The following is a 19,096-nucleotide window of genomic DNA, read 5'->3' as shown; positions in this document are numbered from 1 at the left end:
AAAGTGGGGTATAGAACTAAATAGACAATTCTCCATAGAGGAATCTAAAATGGCTGAAAGACACATAAGAAAGTGTTCAATATCCTTAGCCATCAGGGAAATGCAAATCAAAACAACTGTGAGATACCATCTTACTCCTGTCAGAATGGCCAAAATCAAAAACACCAATGACAGTTTATGCTGAAGAGGATGTGGAGAAAGGGGAACACTTCTACACTGCTGGTGAGAGTGCCAACTTGAACAGCCACTTTGGAAATCACTATGGTGACTCCTCAAGAAAATGGGAATCAGTCTACCACAAGATCCAGCAATTCCACTCCTAGGCATATACCCAAAAGAAGCACATTCATACAACAAGGACATTTGTTCAACGATGTTCATAGCAGCACTATTTGTCATAGCCAGAAACTGGAATCAGCCTAGCCCTTTACTAAAGAATGGATAGAGAAAATGTGGTAGATTTACACAATGGAGTACTACACAGTGGAATAAAACAATGGAAACTTGAAATTTGCAGGAAAATAGATGCAACTAGAAGAAGCCATTCTGAGTGAGGTAACCCAATCACAAAAAGACAAACATGATATGTACTAGCTCATATGTGGATTTTAGACATAGAGTAAAGGATTACCAGCCTACAATGCACACTGCCAGAGAAACAAGTAAACAAGGAGGACTCTAAAAGAGACAAACATTGTCCCCTAGAGAAGGGGAAAGGGTCACGATCCCCTGAGCAAATTGAGATCATGGGAAGAGGGGGGAGGGAGCTATGAAAATGAGAAGGGAAGAAGAGGAAGGATGCAGAGGTCATGAGGGAGCAGAAAGGTTGAGTCAGATGAAGAATAGAAGAAAGGGTATGTGATAGGTAGGGTTTTAGTTGGGGGGTGGTAGGGGAGAACTGGAGGGGGAAGGGAACTTGGATTGTCATGTAAATCAATCTTGTTTCTAATTCAAATAAAAAATGATTAAAGAAAGATAAAAATATTCAGTCAGAAGGTATGAGGGTGCAGGAATGCTGTTTTTATAGTGTTCTGTGGCAGATGAAAAAAAAATAAGAATAACTCCAGGCTCATCGGGTAATGGCAGGTACTAAACAAGCCTAATGACCTGAGTTTGAGCTCTAGAATCCAGGTAAAAATCTGAATTTGATCTCTAGAACACAAGAAAGTTACTGCATGGAAATTATTCTCTGATTTCCACAAGTAACTCTTCCTCTTCCTCTGTCTCTGTTTCTGTCTCTGTCTCTCTTGTGATCCCTCCTTCTCTCATTCCTCCCTCTGCCTCTACTTTTTCATGAATTTTTATTTTTTAATTATTTTTATTTGAATTAGAAAGATTATTTCACATATCAGTCCTAGTTCCCTCTACCTCCCCTCCTCTGCTGCCCCCTCAGCTAACACCCTGCCTATCCCACACCCTTTCTGCTCCCCAGGAAGGATGAGGCCTTCCATAGGGGGGGTCTTCAGAGTCTGTCACATCCTTTGGGATAGGGCCTAGGCCCCCCCTTTCTGTATAGGCTCAGGGAGTATCCTTCCATGTGGAATGGGATCCCAAAGTCCATTCCTATGGTAGAGATAAGTACTGATCCACCTCAAGGGGCCCTATAGATTTCCAAGGTCTCCTCACTGACACCATGTTTGTGGGGGTGGGGTCTGGATCAGTCCCTTGCTGGTTTCCAGCTATCAGTCTGGAGACCAAGTGCTCTCTCTTGTTCAGATCAGCTGATTCTGTGGGTTTCACCAGCCTGGTCTGGACCACTTTGCTCATCAGTTCTCCTTCTCTGCAACTGGATTCCAGTTAAATTCAAGGTTTAGCTGTGCATGTCTGCTTCTACTTCCACCAGCTGCTGGATTAAGGCTATAGGATGGGTTATAAGTTAGCCTTCAATCTCATTATCAAGGGAGGGTATTTAAGGTGGCCTCTCCTCTGTTGCTTCAATCTTTAGTTGGTGTCATCTTTGTAGATCTCCAGACATTTCCCTAGTAGCTGAATTCTCTTTAAATCTATAATGTCTCCCTTTACTATAGTATCTCTTATCTTGCTCTCTTCTCTTCTTCCCCAAACTTAACCTCCCTGGCCCATCATGTTCTTCTTATGCCTCCTCTTATCCCTTTTTCATTCTCATAGTTCCCTCTTGCTTCCCCCATGCTCCCAATTAGCTCAGGAGATCTTTTCCCTTTCCCCTGCTCCAGGGAAACATGTATGTCTCTCTTAGAGTTGTCCTTGTTGCTAGCTTCTCTGGCAGTGTGGATTGTAGGCTGATAATCCTTTACTTTATGTCTAAAATCCACATATGGGTGAGTACATGCCATGTTTGTCTTTTTGGGACTGGGTTACCTTGCTCATAATGGTTTCTGGTAGTTCCATCCATTTGCCTGAGAATTTCAAGATTACATTGTTCCCCCTCCTGCTGAGTAGTACTACATTGTGTAAATGTATCACATTTTCTGTATCCATTCTTCAGTTGAGGGGCATCTAGGTTGCTTCCAGGTTCTGCCTACGACAAATAATGCTGCTATCAACATCGATGAACAGATGTCCTTGTTGTATGAATGTGCTTCTTTTGGGTATATGCCTAAGAGTGGAATTGCTGGGTCTTGTGGTAGAGTGATTCCCATTTTCCTGAGGAGTCCCCATACTGATTTCCAAAGTGGCTGTACAAGTTGGCACATCCACCAGGAGTGGAGGAGTGTTCCTATTTCTCCACATCCTCTTCAGCATAAACTGTCATTGGTGTTTTAGATTTTAGCCATTCTGATAGGTGTAAGATGTTATCTCTGAGTTGTTTTGATTTGCATTTCCCTGATGGCTAAGGATGTTGAACTCTTTCTTATATGTCTTTCAGCCATTATAGATTCCTCTATTGAGAATTGTCCATTTACTTCTGTCCATTTACACTTTTTAATTGGATTATTTGGTGTTTTGGAGAGTAGCTTCTTGAGTTCCTTGTAAATTTTGGAGGTCAGCCCTCTGTCGAATGTGGGGTTGGTGAATATCTTTTCCCAATCTGTGGGCTGTCATTTTGTCTTGATGACTGTGTCCTTTGCCTTACAGTTTCAGGAGGTGCCATTTATTAATTGTCCATCTCAGGGTCTGTGCTACTGGTGTAATGTTAAGGAAGTGGTCTCATGTACCAATTAATTAAAGGGTGTTTCTTGATTTGTCTTCTAATAAGTTCAATGTGGCTAGGTGTATGCTGAGGTCTTTGATCCATTTGGACTGAAGTTTTGTGCATGGTATAGCTTTAGGTTCTTTGTCAAAAATCAGATGTTCATAGGTGTGTGGATTAATAGCTGGGTTTTCAACTCGATTCCATTGGTCTACCAGTCTATTTTTGTGCCAATACCAAGCTGCTTTCAGGACTATAGCTCTGTAATAGAGCTTGAAATCAGGGATGGTGATGCCAAGTTTCTTTATTGTACAGGATTGTTTTGGCTATTCTGGATCTTCTGTTTGTCCATAGAAAGTTGAGAATTTTTCTTTCAAGGTCTGTGAAGAATTGTGCTGGGATTTTGATGGGGATGCATTGAATCTGTAGATTGCTTTTGGCAAGATTGCCATTTTTACTATTTTGATCCTACCTATCCAAGAACATGGGAGATCTTTCCATTTTCTGGTGTTTCCTTTAATTTCTTTCTTTAAAGACTCTAAAATCTTGTGATACAGGTCTTTCACTTTTTATGTTAGCATTACCCCAAGTTATTTTATGTTGTTGGTGGCAGTTGTGATTTTTGTCTGATTTCTTTCTCCAGGAATGTTTCATCTGTATATAGCAGGGCTACAGATTTTTTTGAGTTAATCTTGTATCTTGCCTCTTTGCTGAAGGTGTTTATCAGCTGTAGGAGTTCCCTGGTAGAGTTTTTCTGATTCACTTATATAGACTATCTTATTATCTGCAAATAGTGAAAGTTTGAATTCTTCCTTTCTGATTTGTATTCCCCTGATCTCCTTTTGTTGTCTTATTGGTTTAGCTAGAACTTAAAGGACAATATTGAAGAGGTATGAAGAGAGTGGACAGCCTTGTCTTGTCCCTGATTTTAGAGGAATTGTGTTGAGTTTCTCTCTATTTAATTTGATATTGGCTGTCGGATTGCCATGTATTGCTTTTATTATGTTAAGGTATGTTGCTGTTATCCCTGATCTCTCCAAGACCTTTATCATGAAGGGGTGTTGTATTTTGTCAAAGGCTTTTTCAGCATCTAGTGAGATGATCATGTGTTTGTTTGTTTTTTTCCCTCAGTTTGATTATATGGTTCATTACATTGATGGATTCTTGTATATTGAACCTTTTTATTATGGCTAGATATGTCCTCTTATCCCTGATCTCTCCAGGACCTTCGTCATGAAGGGGTGTTGGATTTTGTCAAGGATTTTTTGGCATCTAGTGAGATGATCATGTGGTTTTTCTTTTTCAGTTAATTTATATGGTGGATTACATTGATGGATTTGCCTATGTTGACTCATCCCTGCATCCCTGGGATGAAGACTACTTGATCATGGTGGATGATTTCTCTGATGTGTTCTTGAATTCGATTTGCCAGTACTTCATTGAATATTTTTGCATCAATGTTCATGAGGGATATTGGTCTGTAATTATCTTTGTTAGTTGTGCCTTTGTGTGGCTTGGGTACGAAGGTAATTGTAGTTTTGTAAAAAGAGTTGGGCAATGACCCTTCTGCTTCTATTGTGTGGAATACTTTCAGAATTGGTATTAGCTGTTCCTTGAATTTCTCTTATTATTCTGCACTGAAGCCATCTTGCCTTGGGCTTTTTTTGATTGGGAGACTGTTGAAGACTGCTTCTATTTCATTAGGGGTTATAGGTTTACTCAAGTTGCTTACCTGTTCCTGATTTAATTTTGGTAAGTGAAATCTATCCAGAAAATTGTCCCTTTCCTTTAGGTTTTTGAATTTGAGGAGTACAGGTTTTTGAAGTATTATCTCATGATTCTCTGGATTTCCTCTGTGTCTGTTGTTATGTCCCCCTTTTCGTTCCTGATTTTATTAATTTGCATGTTCACTCTCTGCACTTTGGTAAGTTTCAGATAAAGGTTTGTCTATCTTGTTGATTTTCTCAAAAACCAACTCTTCATTATATTGATTCTTTGTATTGTTCTCCTAGTTTCCACTTTATCGATTTCAGCCCTCAATTTGGTTATTTCCTGGCATTGTTCCTTCAGGGTGTATTACCTTTGTGTTCTAGAGCTTTCAATTGTGGTGTTAATTCTCTATTGTGATTATTCTCCTCTTTCTTCATATGGGCAGTTAGTGCTATGAACTTTCCTCTTAGCACTGCTTTCAAAATGTCCCATAAGTTTGGGTATGTCTTGACAGCATTCTCATTGAATTCTAGGAAATCTTTAATTTCTTTTTTTTTATTATTATTTCTTTCTTGACCCAGGAATTGGGCGTTATTTAATTTCCATGAGTTTGTAGGTTTTCTGCAATTTGTATTGTTCTTGAATTCTAACTTTAAAGCATGGTGTTCTGATAAGATACAGGGGGTTATTTTAATTTTCTTGTACCTGTTGAGGTTTGCTATATTTCCAATCATGTGGTTAATTTTAGAGAAGGTTCCGTGTGGCGCTGAGAAGAAGGTATATTCTTTTCTATTGGATGGAATGTTCTATAGATGTCTATTAAGCCCAATTGGGCCATAACTTCTATTAGTTCCTTTTTTTCTTTATTAAGTTTCTTTCTGGTGTTCCTGTCCAGTGGTGAGAGTAGGGTGTTGAAGTCTCCCACTGTAAGTGTGTGTGGTTTTATGTGTGATTTGAATTTTAGTAATTTTTTTATGAATGTGTATGCCATTGTTTTGGGGGACATAAATGTTCAGAATTGAGACTTCATCCTGATGGATTTCTCCTGTGATGCATAGGAAGTGATCTCATTCCTCTCTTTGATTGAGTTTAGTTTAAAGTCCAATTTGTTGGATATTAGGTTTGCTACCCCCTCTTGATTCTTTGGTTCCATTTGATTGGAAAATCTTTTCCCAACCTTTAATTCTTAGGTACCATCTGTCTTTGAAGTTGAGGTGTGTTTCTTGTATGCAGCAGAAGAATGGATTCTGTCTTCTTATACATTCTACTAACGTGTGTCTTTTTATAGGCAAAAGAGTTAAGACCATTAATATTGAAGGATATTAATGACCATTGATTGTTAATTACTGTTTGTTTAGGATTTGGTAGTGGTGATGAAATTATGTGTGGGTTTCACCCCGTGTTTTTTTTTTTTTTTTTTTTTTTTTGGCTGTTGGTAAAGTGGGATTATATATTGCCTATATTTTTCTATTTGTAGTTAACTTCCTTGGGTTGCAGTTTTCCTTTCAGAACTTTCTGTATGGCTGGATTGGTGGATATGTATTGTTTGAATCTTTGTCATGGAATATCTTGTTTTCTCCATCTATATTGATTGAAAGCTTTACTGGGTATAGTAGTCTGGGCTGCCATCTCTGGTCTCTTAGTGTAGATAGAATATCTATCCAGGACCTTCTGGCTTTCAGAGTTTCCATGGAGAAGTCAGGTGTAATTCTGATAGGTTTGCCTTTATATGTTACTTAGCCTTTTTCCTTTGATGCTGTTAATATTGTTTTCTTATTCTGTATATTGGGGGTTTTGATTATTATGTGTCGAGGGGACTTTCTTTTGTGGTCCACTCTATTTGGTGTTCTGTAGGCTTCTTGTACTTTCATTGGCATGTCTTTCTTTAGGTTGGGAAAGTTTTCTTCTATGATTTTGTTGAATATGTTTTCTGCACCTTTGAGTTGGGTTTCTTCACCTTCTTCTATACCTATTTCCTTAGGTTTGGTCTTTTCATGGTGTCCCATATTTCCTGAATATTTTGTGTTAAGTATTTGTTGGACTTAAGATTTTCTTTGCTTGATGAATTCATTTTCTCTAGTTTATCTTCAGCATCTTTGATTCTGTCTTCCATCTCTTGTATTCTGTTGGTTATGCTTGCCTATGTGGTTCCTGATTGTTTGCTCAGCTTTTCCACTTCCAGCATTCCTTCAGTTTTTGTTTTCTTTCTTGTCTCTATTTTGGTTTTCAGGTCCTGAACTGTTCCCTTCAGTTGTTTAATTGTATTTCATGTTACTCATTAATTGGCTTTCCTTGATTTCTTGCATCTTTTGGTTTGTCTTTTCTTCCATTTCTCTGAAGGATTTTCTGATTTCCTCTCTTACGGTCTCTATTATCTGCATTAAGTTGTTTTTAAGATTGCTCTCTTCTGCTTCATCTGTGTTGGAATGTTCAGGTCTTAATGGTGTAGAGTCCCTAGATTCTGGTGGTGTCATATCGGCTTTTCTATTGTTGGATGTGTTCTTACATTGTTGTCTTCCCATCTCTTCTTCTAGTGCGTGCAGGTAGTATCTCTTCCTTTCCTGGTGTATATGGGTTCAAGGTTCTCTCCCGGTGGGTGCAAGAGGATCCAATACTCTGATGAGTCTCAAGGTGGGTGAAGGCAGGTCTGAGGCACTTGCTCTCCATGTGGGTGGGAGTGGGACTAGAAGAGAGATGTCAGCAGACTCTGGGTTCCTTGGTTCTCAGGGTCTGAGTCGGTCTCCTTCTATGTCGGTTTTACACCCTGTCTCTATTCCTCTTCTCCACAATAACAAGACAATCTTTGAAAGCAAATACTCTTTCTCCTTCTCTCCCAGCTCTCTGTTGTCCTCTTGCTCCTCCTCATCTTCTTCTTCTTGTCCCTCCCACTTCTCTTCCCATCTTCTCAGTGATCCTAAACATTACATTTCAGATCAAATCTATGCCTTCTGTGACACTGAGACTTTTTTGTTTCAGTTTCAGCCTTCTCCCTTCTCATCCCGTTTACATACTGACTCTAGTTGCCCACTGTCCAGTATTGTGGCTTCTTCTCTGCTCTGTACCCACTACTATTGCTGAAGAAAGCCCCAGATGCAATTTCTTGTCCTTGACCAATTGATCTATTTCATCTCAGCTGCTCTGTGCCAACAGTTCAGCTGTTCATTCTCTATGTATTAAGAGATTTGACATATTCCATCATGTATATTTTTGTCAACTGTTTTCTTTACTTACCATTAACTATGTCCACTGAGAACAAGAGTTGGTGACATACAGTCAGAATTCCCTTGATTTTACTACATAGCATTCCAAGTAGCTTCTTCTATTTCTCCTTATTTACTGCTTTCTTGAACTAGTGCTTTCACATCTACTGCAGTCCCATTTCCTCTGTCACATGCATTTCATCTTTCTCCTCCTCTTTGGTATGAGCATGTTGAAACATGTTATTGAAACTTTGCCTGTGTGGCACTATGCCTTATGGGAAACGAAAAGTTCCTTCTGTTCATAACACACCACCAAACAGGATGCCTAGAGAGAGACAACTGCCCTTCCAAGTAGGAAATCTGATAGTTTTAATTCTTCATCTTTCTCACCCACATCTAGTTGTGCTGATAACCCCCATTCTTTAGAATTCCATATCACTTTTGTTCTGTGTCAGCGAATGTACTTCATAGGTTTTTTTCCCCTTTACATGGGAACTTCTCTAAGCTTAAGTTACCTTTGTTATCCCTTAGGATGGTTTCCTTTCCAGTATTGCTATGATGTAGATGTCATTCCTAATGCTAACACAGAAGTCCATGTCTCACACATTTTGTCCCCAAATTCCTAACTACATTCTGGATGCTGGACAGCTCCCTTGGTTAGCTCCTGCTATGTAACTTAACTGTCAAATACTAAGATTTCCCACATCTACCAAGGAAACTGAATCTGGTTTTTTTTTTTTTTAACTTGTTTAGTGGGGGAATGCCAGGAAAGAGAGAGTGTAAAGTAAAAATAAAATTCTGAGATTCTTCTAGCCTATTTTACTTGCTGCCAATAATTAACTGACACAGGAAAACATCTATAGGCTTTGGGTTGCACCTCTCTTTACCCTCACCCCCAAAACAATCTGGCAAAAGCAAGAGGGTTTTTCATTGCATTTCCAATAAATTACTGATTTTACTATTCAGAACTAACTGCTTTTTTTAATTGGTGAAGAAATCAACAAAGCTTCAAAGTTTCAAGTTGTTAGGTAGATTTTCACAGTTAAAAATCCAGGTACAGGATTCAAACCTAAATCTAATCAAGTTTAAGCCCTTTGTCTTTCTAATAGTTGTGTACACATAATATAAAAAACAAGAATGAATAAGGGCGCAAAAATTATTATTATTGACTAATTACATCTTCATTTTGACTGATTTATTTAAAAAAAACTACAATACTTAAACTCTTTTAGATTGCAAATCCTGTTCCCTCAATCTGGAATGTTCTTCCTCACATATTTTCAATACAGAACCTGCATTTTACACCAGATTCAACTGTTATGGAAATGCTATGTCTTTTCTTTCTGTATTATTCTTAATATTGTTTATTTTTGTCTTTTTCTTCCTCCCTTTTTGTCTCCTGACCAATCAATACCAATATTTGAGTTTCTTAATTTGCTATCGACAATCTAAGCTTAGTAATTATTTTCTATGGATGGGGCCTGTTCAGTACATTTATGTGCAGATAATATACACATTCTAATATGTTAATCAAAACCCTCTATGGGACTTGTAGATTGTCCTGCTTGGGTCAAAATCCTTATGAATTTTTTTCATCTTTTTTCCAAATCCTTTCCAAGTTAAAGAGCCCATGTTTCATAGAGAATATGGAAAAGACACTTGTGTTGACAGTTGCTGCCTCTCAGAGTGTGGCTCCAGCTGGAGAGATATAGATAGATAGATAGATAGATAGATAGATAGATAGATAGATAGATAGATTTGGCATCTAGACCTGACTGTTAAAGATTGAGAATCACTGGCCTCATTGCTATCAGTCCACATCTACACTTGTATCCACATTTAAATGCCCCAAATGCATCTGAGCTTCATGAATACTAAGATGAGCTAATCTCGCTCTTCTCTCATTCAGTATTGGGCATGCACTTGACACAACTATAATAAATAAGTAAGGAGGAAGGGAAAGAGTTTCTGTGCAGAGGTGACTTTATGCCAAATCCTTCTTTAAGGTCTTTTGCACTAACCACTTCCTGAGGCAGTAAGAAGTTTCTGTCAAAGATTTGACACAGCATTAATTTATGGCTATACATGTGAGTATTGAGAAGGCAGTGTGACAACACATAGCAAAAAATGGCATACATAGGAAGACTCTGGTGAATTCTTCCTTATGAATTTTTTTCATCTTTTTTCCAAATCCTTTCCAAGTTAAAGAGCCCATGTTTCATAGAGAATATGGAAAAGACACTTGTGTTGACAGTTGCTGCCTCTCAGAGTGTGGCTCCAGCTGAAGAGATATAGATAGATAGATAGATAGATAGATAGATAGATAGATAGATAGATAGATTTGGCATCTAGACCTGACTGTTAAAGACCAACAAGTCTTTTCTATCTGGATAACTCATATATGAACAGAGTGGCTAAGCAGATGAAAAGTTATTCCTGTAGATGCAATATTATTTCATAACTGCAACCTTCTCTGTAAAGAGAGAACAGATAAATGAGGGTACTAACTTAAAGCAGAACCTTAAAGCCAGTCTTGCTCTTTACCAAAACTTCAAACATCACATGAATTAAAGTAAGTGTCCAGCTTGCAAAGTGGATGGTGTTGTGTGGCAGTGGAATTCAACTGTTTATTGTTTTGTTTTATGGCTGACAGTTACATGATTATAAGCATAATGATGAAAAATGGTAATTAAAAACATCTAAATGAAAAACAAACAAAAAACATCTAAATGGTATGAACAAGAAGCCCAGGTGGCTTCCTAGGACCAGTTCTAGCAAATAGATCAGTGGTATATGTGTCACACAACTTCTAAGGTGATGCCTAAAACAGGCAGACAGACAGACAGACAGACAGACAGACAGACAGACAGACAGACACACACACACACACACACACACACACACCACTTAGAGGGAGAATTTTAGAATATAATCCTTTCATTTTATTTGACACATCAATTCTCCTCAAACTTCAATCAGCAGAACTATTAAATCCACATCTAGATTGTATACAATCTTGACAACTACTTCCCAACTACAACTGTGACATAGGAAGACAACATGTATCTTAGGTAGACACAATTTGGGTCGGGCACTTTCCAAGGCTCTTCATATGTCATTTTGTTGCAAGTGAAATATCATGGTTTCAAATGCATTTTTTTCTTCTGCAAATGGTTGCAATATGGATTAACTAGGCTAGTAAATACAAAGTCCTAGAATACTGAATAAGTACATAGTAAATATGGTAATCAATATTTGTTATTTTGTTAGATCTCCTAAGAAATAGCCTTTATCTTCAGCATAATGATTTTATGGTCATTGAAGGACTCCAGTCAAAACTTCTCTCCTGATCTTTACTTTGGTCCATTTTGTGTCTCTGTCCTATATTTAATGGTTACTACAGCTGAGGAGTTTCTCAGGAAGGCCTATGGCTGTTTTTGCCTTCATTGATTTGTTATGAAAGCCACTAAACTAAGCATCCAGTGAACAGATGTTATTAAGGAACATTCTACTTTTTGTTTAGTAATCATTGCATCTAATTGGACAAGACTGATAAATTCTAAGACATTTCCCATGGTAATGAATTAATCCTAGCAAAGTTTATCAATAGCTTCTAAAACTCCAGTTACTTATGACTGCTATAAAATTGTTACAGATTTGGTGGATTAAAGACAAATTTATTGCCTCAAAGTCTAGAAGCTGCAAATCTGAAATCAAAATGTCAACAGAGTTTATTTCTTCCACAGGCTCCTAGGGAGAAAAGGAACTGTGTCTCTCTCTCTTAGCTTCTGCTGCTCCATGGCAATGCTTGGTGACATTTTGACTTTTACTACCATCATTCCAGTATCCATTTGTCTTTCTATGTCACTTTTTTGACTGTATGTTTGTGTAAAATTTTTTTTGGTAAGGACACTAGGCAGTAGCTTAAACCTCACCAAGCCCAGTGTAGCCTCTTCTTAACTTGATTGCATCTAAAATTAAATAAAAATTAATTTAAATTAAATATTTAAATTAAAATTTAAATAGAATCATATTTTCAGATGGTAGGGTTTATGACTTTATCATTTTGGCATATATTGTTCAATCCACAATATTAACTATGTTGATTTTTTGCCTTAGAAACAATCATTTTACATATCAATCCCCCTGTTCCTTCTCCCTCCCAACCTCCCATGCTCCCTACCAACCCCCCAACCCACAGCTTACCCATTGCCCAAGGACTGTGAGGCCTTCCATGGGGGATCGCAAAAATCTGTTCCATCATTTGGGGGAGGGCCTAGGCCCTCCTCCATGTATCTGGGCTGCAATAGTATCCCTCCATAGGGAATGGGCTCCAGAATTCCATTTGAGCACTAGCGATAAATACTGGTTCCACTGTCACAGGTTTGATTGACTGCCCAGGCCTCCTAACAGACACCCACTTTCAGAGGGTTTGGTTCAGTCCAATTCTGGTTCCCCACCTTTATGACTGGGGTCCCTGTACCCCCACTAGGTCCCATAAGCTGGTTCTGTAGTTTTCTCCAGCACAGTCTTCAATCCTTTGCTCATCTACAACTGGATTCCAAGAGTATGACTCAGTGCTTACCTGTGGGTGTTTTTTTATGCTTCCATCAGCTACTGGATGAAGGCTCTAGGATGGCAGTTAAGTTAGTCATCAATATCATTATAGGAGAAGGGCATCAAAGGTGGCCTCTCCACTACTGCTTAGATTTTTAGTTGGGGTCATATTTGTGGCTCTCTGAACATTTCCCTAGTGCCAGATTTCTCTTTAAACTTATACTGGCTCCCTCAATTAAGGTATCTCTTTTCTTGCTTTCCTGTATCCCTTCCCTGTCTCAGTCTTCCTGATCCCTCTTGTTTTCCTCCCTCCTCCTCTTCTCCCCCTCTTTTCTTCCTCCCTCCCTCCCTTCTACCCCATGCTCTCAGTTTTCTCAGGAGTTCTTGTCCCTTTCCTCTTCTTTGGGGGACCACATGTTTTTCACTTAGGGTCCTCCTTGTGTCCTAGTTTATCTGTTTGTGCGGATTGTAGGCTGGTAATCCTTTGCTCTATGTCTAATATCCATATAAGTGTGAGTACATACCATGTTTGTCTTTCTGTGACTGGGTTACCTCACGCAGGATGGTTTCTTCAGTTCCATTCATTTGCTTGTGAATTTCAAGATTTCATTGTTTTTTTCTTCTGAGTAATACTCCAGTGTGCAAATATCCTACATTTTCTCCATCCATTCTTCAGTTGAGGGGCATCTAGGTTGCTTCCAGATTCTGGCTATTACAAATAATGCTGCTATGAACATGTGAACAGATGTCCTTGTTGTATAAATCTGCATCCTTTTGGTATATGTCTATGAGTGCTATTGCTTTAGACTGGTTCCATTTTCCGGAGAAACCGCCATACTGATTTTCAAAACGTTCACACAAGTTTGCACTTCCACAAGCAATGAAGGAGTGTGTCCCTTTCTCTGTATCCTCTCCAGCTCAGACTGGCATTGGTGTTTTTGATTTTAGCCATTCTGGCATGGGAAAGATGGTATCTCTGAGTTGTTTTGATTTACATTTCCCTGATGGCTAAGGATGTTGAGCACTTTCTTAAGTGTCTTTCAGCCATTTTAGATTCCTCTATCTAAAATTGACAATTGTCTATTTAGTTCTGAACCCCACTTTTTAATTCAACTGTTTGGTGTTTTGGTGACTAGATTCTTGAGTTCTTTGTATATTTTGATAATCAGCCCTCTTTCAGATGTGGGATTGGTGAAGATCTTATCCCATTCTGTGACCTTCCATTTTATCTTGTTGACTATGTCCTTTGCCTTTTAGAAGCTTCTCAGTTTCAGGAGGTCCCATTTATTATTGTCAATTTCAGTGTCTGTGCTAGTAGAGTTATGTTCATGACGTGATCTCCAGTACCAATTCATTCAAGAGTACCTCCCAATTTCTCTTCTAAGAGGTTCAGTGTGGCTGGATTTATGTTGAGCTCTTTGATCCATTTGGACTTAAGTTTCGTGCAAAGCAATAAATATGGATCTATATACAATCTTCTACATTTCCTCATCCAGTTATGTCAGCACCATTTGTTGAAGATGCTTTCTTTTTTCCATTGTATAATTTTAGATTCTTTGTTGAAAATCAGGTGTTCTTAGGTGTGCGAGTTATTATCAGGGTCTTCAATTCCATTCCATTGGTGTATCTGTCTGTTTTGTGCCAGTTTTCAGGACTATAGCTCTATAATAGAGCTTGAAGTCGGGGATGGTGATGCCTCCGGAAGTTCCTTTATTGTACAGGGTTGTTTTGGCTATCCTGGGTTTTTTTGTTTTTCCATATAAAGTTGAGAATTGTACTTTCAAGGTCTGTGAAGAATTGTACTGGGATTTTGATGTGGATTGCTTTGGATCTGTAGATTGCTTTTGGCAAGATTGCTATTTTCACTATGTTGATCCTACCTATCCAAGAGCATGGGATAACTTTCCATTTTCTGGTATCTTCTTTAATTTCTTTCTATAAAGACTCAAAGTTCTTGTTATACAAGTCTTTCAATTGTTTGGTTAGAGTTATCCCAAGATACTTTATGTCGTTTGTGGCTATTGTAAATGGTGGTGTTTTTCTGATTTCTTTCTCAGTCCATTTATCTTCTTTATATATTTGGGCTACTGATTATTATTTGAGTTAATCTTATATACTGCCACTTTGATGAAGGTGTTTATCAACTGTAGAAGTTTCCTGCAAGAATTTTTCAGATCACTTGTGTAAACTATCATATCATCTGCAAATAGTGAAAGTTTGACTTCTTCTTTTCCAATTTGTATCCCCTTGATCTCCTTTTGTTTTCTTATTGCTCTAGCTAGGACTTCAAGTACAATATTGAAGAGATATTGAGAAAATGAACAGCCTTGTCTTGTTCCTGATTTTAGAATATTGTGTTGAGTTTCTCTCCATGTAGTTTGATGTTAGCTGTATATTGCCTTTATTATGTTAAGGTATGTTTCTGTTATCCCTGATCTCTCCAGGATCTTTATCATTAAAGGGTGTAGGAATTTGTCAAGGGCTTTTCCAACCTCTAGTGAGATGATCATATGGTTTTTCTTTTGCAGTTTGTTTATGTGGAGGATTACATTGATAGATGTTCGTATGTTGAACCATCCATGCATTCTTGGGATGAAGCCTACTTGATCATGGTGGATGATTTCTCTGATGTGTTCTTGGTTTTGATTTGCCAGTATTATTCTTATTCTTATTCTTATTCTTATTCTTATTCTTATTCTTATTCTTATTCTTATTCTTATTCTTATTCTTATTCTTATTCTTTATTAGTTCTAGTTAGGGAACAAGCTTGTTTCACATGTAAGTCCCTTCTCCCTCTCCCTCCCCTCACCTCCATCCCTCCTCCAGCACCCCCAATCTACCCACCACCCCTTCCACCCACCACACCCCAGACAGGATAGGGCCCTCAATGGGGGCTCAATTTGCCAGTATTTTATTGAGTATTTTTGCATCAATATTCATGAGGGGTATTGATCTGTAGCTCTCTGTCTTAGTTGTGTCTTTGTGTGGCTTGGGTACTAAGGTAATTGTAGCCTCAAACATAGTTTGGCAATAAATTTTCTGTTTCCATTTTGTGGAACACATTGAGGAATATTGGGATTAGCTGTCCTTTGAATTTCTGGTAAGAATTCTACACTGAAACCATTTGGTCCTGGATTTTTTTGGTTGGGAGACTTTTGATGACTGCTTCTATTTCATTAGGGGTTGTAGGTCTCTTTAAATTGTTTGTCTATTCTTGATGTAATTTTGGTAAGTGATATCTATCCAGAAAATTGTTTGATTCTTTTAAATTTTCAAACTTTGTGGAGTACAAGTTTTCAAGTACGACCTGAAGATTTTCTGGATTTCCTCAGTGTCTGTTGTTATGCCCCCCCTTTTCCTTTCTGATTTTGTTAATTTGCATGTTTTCTTTCTGCCCTTTGATTATTTTGGATAAAAGTTTGTCTGTTTTGCTGATTTTATGGAACTTTGTATTGTTTTCTTTGTTTCTATGTCATTGATTTCAGCCCTCAAAATGATTATTTCCTGGCACCTACTCCTCCGCAGTTAGTTTGCTTCCTTTTGTTCTAGAGTTTTCCGTTGTTCTGTCCATTCTCTAGTGTGACTATTCTCCAGTTTCTTAATATGGGCACTTAGTGCTATGAACTTTCCTCTTAGCACTGCTTTCAAAGTGTCCCATAAGTTTTGGTATGTTGTGTCTTCATTCTCATTTTGATTTCTAGGAAGACTTATTTTATTTCTTTATTTCTTTTTTTGCATACAGATATTTTATTAAGTTTTTTTTTCTGCAAGAGACTATAACACCAAATTGTTTAGCACAAATCTGTTTAACTGAGAGGCCAAATGGATCCAAGGAAGATGAAAAATTAAATATTTAAATTAATCAAAAGTCACTATGACACCACCTAAAACCTACTACCACAGTGGAAGTAGGCTAAGGAAGATTGTGCTATAGCAAGTTTTCTAATGTGAATGCTAGTAGTTATATAGCAAGAAGCAATCTGTCTTACAGAAGATTATAGTACAATGATCACCGAGTCCAAGGTATTTGGCCAGGAAAAGGCCAAGATGGCTGTAGGTAAAGCCAAATGGAAATGAACATGTTTAGAGAATTCAAGCTACAGAGTTAAACAGATAGCAATGGATCAGACTTCCTCCCCAAAATTCCTGCATTGAGCTCCCTGCCCCTGCCTAACAGGGTGCTCAACTACTGGAATTATGTTTAAGGATGCTCAGGGTTCTTGTTATAGTGTAGCACAAATCTGAAAATGTATCACATATGGACTGGCTTTGTTGCTAGTAATTCTGAATGAAGAAAACTCCCAAAGCAGTCACATGCAATAGGGTGTGAGCTTTGTAAATCATAGCCTAAGGACCTTGTAGAATACTCTCAACACTCTATACATCTTTCAGCAGCTGAGCTCTAGTTAAAGCTGCAAGGCTCACAAAATAAACAAGAAAGCAAGGATGAAACAATGCAAGTAGTACATCCTAGCAGTTTTTTTTCCAATTTAGGCTAAATTCTAATGTATCTATGGGGTATGTAAAATGTGGAGCAAGCTGGGTCTTCTGATGAACTCACCAAATACCAAGAAAAACAAGGGGTGGGATTGGTTTTATTTTCAAAATGTTTCAGAAGTTATTCTACTATAAAGGAACATGGCTGAACAGTTAGGAGACTGACCCTCCTTTGTGGGTTCTCCTGATAGCTTCTGCAAGGATCATGGAGATGTCAGACACCTGTATTTTGGAGCAATGCTTCAACTCATCCTACTGAGGTACAGTATTGGTGACTATATATAATTGGTGACTGCTTCAAAGCATGCGTTGTTGATGCAAGAAATGACTGGGTCAGAAAAGATTCCATGAGTCAAGATAGCATAAACTTTGGCAGCTCCAGCTGAGAGAAGTTTGTCAGCAGCAAGACAGATTGTACCCCAAGTGTCAGCCATGTCATCCACAAGTATGGCCACCCGATCCTTCATATCTCCTACTAGCACCCTGTGATCCACTTCGTTGGCCTTCTTCCATTCCCTTGTGAGTCAAGGCAAAATCCACATTCAATCGGTCTGCAATGGAGTCACTCTTGGCTCCACCAGCATCAGGTGAAACAATAGTACACTTTCTCCACTCAGATATATTTTTCTTTATCCACTTTAAGACAGTTGGCTCCGCATACAAATTGTCCACTGGGATATCAAAAAAGCCTTGAATTTGAGATGCATGGTAGATCCATGGTGATAATATGTTCTGCTCCTGCTACAGATAGCATATTTGCAACAAGCTAAGCCAAAATGGGAGCCCGGCTCTTATCCTTATCCTGGCGGGCATAAGGGAAACATGGGATGACTGCAGTAACACGGCTGGCTGAAGTAATCTTGCAAGCATTAATCATGATCAGAAGCTCCATTAGATTGTCATTTATCTCACCATACCCAGTCTGAACAATGTAGATATTCTCTCCACGTACACTTTCTCCAATTTCCACACAGGTCTCCTGGTTGCTGAATTTCTTAGTCACCACCTTGCCTAGCTCCAGGCTTAGGCGGTCAGCAGTTTTCTGGGATAAGTCCTGTTGGGATATCCTGCTGAAGATTTTGATGTTAGGCATCTTGGGCAACTACACAAATGCGCCCTTCGCTCAGTGGTCATCGCTGGTGCAGAGATTGGATCCGAAGTAAGCTGGTAGCCTATACACCTACAGCACCGCTGCTGCTCAGCCATCTTACATTCTTGGAGCACACAGCTCTAAATCACACACTGAGCACCAAGCGAGGAGGCGGGATCACAGATCACAAAGGTATTTCTTTATTTCTTCCTTGACCCAGGAATGGTGCAATTGCGCATTTTTCAATTTCATGAGTTTTTAGGGTTTCTGTAATTTGTGTTGTTGTTGAATTCTAACTTTAAAGCATGGTGGTCTGATAAATAAGATAAAGGAGGTTAGCCTTGTGTTGGTGGAACATTCCTTTAATCCCAGCACTTAGGAGGCAAAGGCAGGAGTATCTCTGTGAGTTAGAGGCCATTCACTCTGGAGAAACCCTGTCTCGAAAAACCAAAAAAAAAAAAAAAAAAAAAAAAACCCAAAAAAAAAAAAAAGGCGGGGGGGGGGAGGGGGGAAGCTATCTATTCCTTTTTTTTTTTTTTTTTTTTTTTTTTGTATATGTGGTAGATTTTAGAGAAGGTTCCATATGGTTCTGAGAAGGTATATTCTTTGTGTTTGGATGGAATTTTCTATAAATGTCTGTTAAATCCAATTGGTTCATAACTTCTGTTATTTCCTTTGTTACTTTGTTATATTTCTGTCTGGTGGTGTTGTCTAGTGGTGAAAATGGGGTGTTGAAGTCTCCCACTATAAGTGTGTGGGTTTTTTATGTGATTTGTGTTTTACTAATGTTTCTTTTAAGAATGTGGGTACCTTTATTTGGGGTGGAGATGTTCATAATTGAGATTTCATCTTGTTGGACTTTTCTTGTGATGAATATGAAATGCCCTTCTTCATCTCTTTTGATTGTTTTTAGTTTGAAGTCTAATTTGTTAG

The 19,096-nt window shown here is 38.4% G+C and overlaps 1 pseudogene; it reads right to left on the bottom strand.

The window, feature by feature from the left end:
• Window positions 1-17,202: 17,202 nt before the first annotated feature.
• Window positions 17,203-18,166, bottom strand: LOC100761185 (annotated as a pseudogene).
• Between the last annotated feature and the right edge of the window lie 930 nt (window positions 18,167-19,096).

Source organism: Cricetulus griseus, assembly GCF_003668045.3.
Source record: "Cricetulus griseus strain 17A/GY chromosome 1 unlocalized genomic scaffold, alternate assembly CriGri-PICRH-1.0 chr1_1, whole genome shotgun sequence".
Taxonomy (NCBI): Eukaryota; Metazoa; Chordata; class Mammalia; order Rodentia; family Cricetidae; genus Cricetulus; species Cricetulus griseus.
This window is presented reverse-complemented; position numbering and strand designations above follow the sequence as displayed.